The sequence below is a fragment of the Melanerpes formicivorus genome, unplaced genomic scaffold (genome assembly GCF_026170545.1).
Source record: "Melanerpes formicivorus ecotype bairdi unplaced genomic scaffold, bMelFor1.0.p_v2 SCAF_1, whole genome shotgun sequence".
NCBI classification, from domain to species: Eukaryota; Metazoa; Chordata; class Aves; order Piciformes; family Picidae; genus Melanerpes; species Melanerpes formicivorus.
Window position 1 is genome coordinate 33,116,144 of NW_027142353.1, and position 3,992 is coordinate 33,120,135.

Genomic DNA, 3,992 nt, shown 5'->3' on the forward strand with positions numbered 1-3,992 from the left:
ACCTGTGGGTGACAAGAAACAAACATATCCCTTCCCTACACTAACAAATCTACTGGCTCTTCCTAGGCTGGATCCCCCTGTGTGACGTCTCTGGAGAATTCCCCTTTTGTTTTTAAAAGGCAGGGGTGCCAGTGCAGCAGAAGCACATGTGACTGTTGCCTGTGCTATGATGGCTTAGGGAATGCTTGTCCTGTAAAATGATTGCCTATTACTATGTGTTGTGCAGGCAGGTCTGTTATCTGTTTTCAATTCTTCTTGCACCATCATGATTGCAAGCTAACTCAGCAAAGGACTCCATAGGTGTGACCTTACTTCCTAGCAGCTGCAGCGGCACGTACCAAGTTATCTTTGTAAAGGTGTGTTACAAGGTGTTCCAAAACCCCCTCTCCCCCACAGCGGAGGTTTGATGGGGGAAAACAAAGTTGCCAAATTGCCTTCCCTTCCCCTCCCCATGGGGGAGAGGTAAAAAGGCTTCATTCTTCCTGCCAGGAGCTGGAGCCCCTCACGTGTATTCACTCATGGGGGGGAAGCCCGTGCTGGGATTAGGAGCTGCGATGGGCTGGGTTCTTTGCACCCGGTATATATTGGCACTGAACACACTGTCTAAGAAAATCTTAAACAGAGTGAGCAGAAAGCGGTCTGGGCTCTCATTTTGGCTCTCATGTTTGGAAGAGTTTTGACACTCATTTTGGACTCGCTCTGCTCTTGTTCTGGATTCGCAGTGAGATTGGAGAGATCAGCACTCAGACCTGGCTTCTCTCTGGACCTGCCTACCCCACTGGGTTCCTGCTCCCTGCCTGCTGCTGGAGTGACCCTTGCCTGCCCTAAAACTGTGGCTGCTCACAGGAATGGGCTGGCAGTATGGCTTCATTTGCACTGCTCTGACAGTGCTGCTCCGTGAATCTTGCCTCGTGGCAGCTGTGACTACAGACACTTTGATTTTGGCGGGTACCTTTTCCTTTGGATTTGTGCTGCTTTATCACAGTATCACAGTATAACTAAGGTTGGAAGAGACCTCGAGGATCATCGAGTCCAACCTATAAACACAGACCCCATGACTAGACCATGGCACCAAGTGCCACATCCAATCCCCTCTTGAACGCCTCCAGGGATGGTGACTCCACCACCTCCCTGGGCAGCACATTCCAATGGCGAACGACTCTCTCAGTGAAGAACTTTCTCCTCACCTCAAACCTAAACTTCCCCTGGCACAGCTTAAGACTGTGTCCCCTTGTTCTGGTGCTGGTTGCCTGGGAGAAGAAACAAACCCCCTCCTGGATATAACCTCCCCTCAGGTAGTTGTAGAGAGCAATGAGGTCTCCCCTGAGCCTCCTCTTCTCCAGGCTAAGCAACCCCAGCTCCCTCAGCCGCTCCTCACAGGGCTTGTGCTGGAGGCCTCTCCCCAGCCTCGTTGCCCTTCTCTGGACACATTCAAGAGTCTCAGTGTCCTTCTTAAATTGAGGGGCCCTGAACTGGACACAGGAATCAAGGTGTGGCCTAACCACTGCTGAGTATAGGGCACAATGACTTCCCTGCTCCTGCTGGCCACACTATTCCTGATACAGGCCAGGATGCCATTGGTCTTCTTGGCCACCTGGACACACTGCTGGCTCATGTTCAGCCAACTATCATCCACTACCAGACACTCTGACCCCAGCCTGTAGCACTGCATGGCATTGTTATGGCCAAAGTGCAGCACCCGGCACTTGGACTTGTTGAATGACATCATGTTGGACTCTGCCCATCTGTCCAGTTGGTCAAGGTCCCTCCTTCAAAAATGATGACATAACAGAAGAAGAAAAATGAAGAAGAAGAGGAAGAAGAAATGGAAGAGGAAGAGGACAATGCACACACAGGCTCTCTTGGACCTGTACATGGATGGGTTTAAAAGGGAATGAAGTAGCTGGTTGTCCTTCCTCTAGCATGAGGACAACCCTGTCAAGCAGGAAGACTGCAGGAACTTGAGATTTCTCTACCATCAGACATCTTGTACAAGGTTAGAGGTGAAATGCAAGCCTTAAGCCTCTCAGCTCAGTGCTATTCTGCCTCTTTTCTTCCTCTACTTTGCCCTTAAAGCACAGATTTTTGGGCACTAATATCCTGCTTACTTGGCTGCAAAAGGGCAGGATTCAGATCTGGAGTAACAGCTCATTTTCCCAATATTTCAGCGGTGTTTGTCTTCCTCCCCTTGTCTTTAATATCATCACTCCTCACCTATGCTGTAGGAGTGCCCAGCCTGTGCCCAGTTCAAGCCACAGAAGTGGCCAACTCTTGTCTCATTGTACCCGCCCAGCTCCCATCACCAGCCAGAGAAAAATCAAAGCAGAGCTTCTTTGCCCTTGTGCCATTTGGCCAGAGACTATGCAAGCCTGACCTTCTCCAACCCAGGGGCTGAGCAGAACATGCTTCTCCTCCAGACCAAAGGTCCCAGCCCTACCCCAACACTGCCTTCTGAAGGCCCCCATCCTAATAAAAACCAGCTGCCTGCTCTTCTCTCCAAAGCTGAACAATCCCTTCAGGGTGGGGTAGCACTTTCTCTTCCTTACGAAGAAGTCCAGTAACCCCTCCTTGGTTGTGGGGCCAGAGCTGCAATCCTCCTGACAGGGAGGCTTAGCAGTGGGTGCATAATTAATAACAGCAATTTACAAGAGCAGAGAGAGGGAGACCAACTGGAAATGATAAAATGGCTGAGTAGGCTTTTTGGAGTAGGAGGAATAATGTAAAAAATTCAGGGGAATGTCTGCCACTATGGTCTTGGATTTGCAAATGCTGGCTGAGAGTGAAAACACCTCATCTGTGAGCAAGACATTTGTTAGCCACCCCTATTTCTGCCCAGTGTTAATCCACTCCCTGATCCCAACATTCATTCTGATTCAGTGATGGGAAATGGGGACCAGAAGACAGCTGTGCCAGCTTTTGCTCTGACTCAGTGGATCTTGGGCCCACCTCACGCAAAGCAGCACTAGGGCCAGTTTATCCAGAGGGCTTTTAGAGAGGTTTTGGGACAAAATTGGCTTGCAGAAAGGAAAATGGACTTTTTTTTGGTGGGGCTTAAGGCAGCCATCCTTATTGACACACCTCCTGGGCAGATATTCCAACACTGTTTGTGTGACCATCCTTCAAAAACAGAATCATAGAACTATAGGATAGCTTAGGTTGGAGGGGACCTTAGAAATCACCTACTTCAACCCCCCTGCCATGGGCAGGGATGCCTCTAAACTAGACACAGCTGCTTAAGGCCTCATCCAACCTAGCCTTGAACACCCCCAGGGAGGAGGCATCCACAACCTCCCTGGGCAGCTTATTCCAGAGTCCACCTTTGAACTGAAGAACTTCTTCCTAAGATACAGTCTAACCGTGCTCTCCCATAGCTTCAAACCATTCCCCCTCAACCTCCCTCTAGACACCCTTATGAAAAGTCCCTCTGCAGCCTTCCTGTAGGATCCCTTCAGGCATTGGAAGGCAGCTCTCAGATCCCCCTGGAATCTTCTCTTCTCCAGACTGAACAACCCCAGGTTCCTCAGCCTATCCTCACAGGAGAGGTGCTCCAGCATTGGATCATCTTTGTGGACACACTCCAACAGCTCTGTGTCCTTCTTATGATGGGGATACCAGAACTAGATGCAATATTTGAGGTGGGGTCTCAGCACAGCAGAGTAAAGGAGCAGAATCCACTCTCTTGCCCTGCTGGCCACACTCCTTTTGCTGCAGCCCAGCACACAGATGCCTTCTGAGCTGCATGAGGGCACCTCTGGCTCATGGTGAGCTTCTCATCAATCAATACACCCAAGCCTCTTTCTTCAGAGCTACTCTCATCCCACACTGCACCCAGCCTAGATCTGTGCCTGGGATAGGATTTCTATTTCCTAAATGGGTGCCGAACACCTCTGCAAACCCAACCGTGACCAAAGAGGTTGAACATTCCTGAAGATTCAGACATGGCTTTCTAGCAGTAGGACAAAAAGAAATGGTCTCAAATGGTGTCAGGAGGT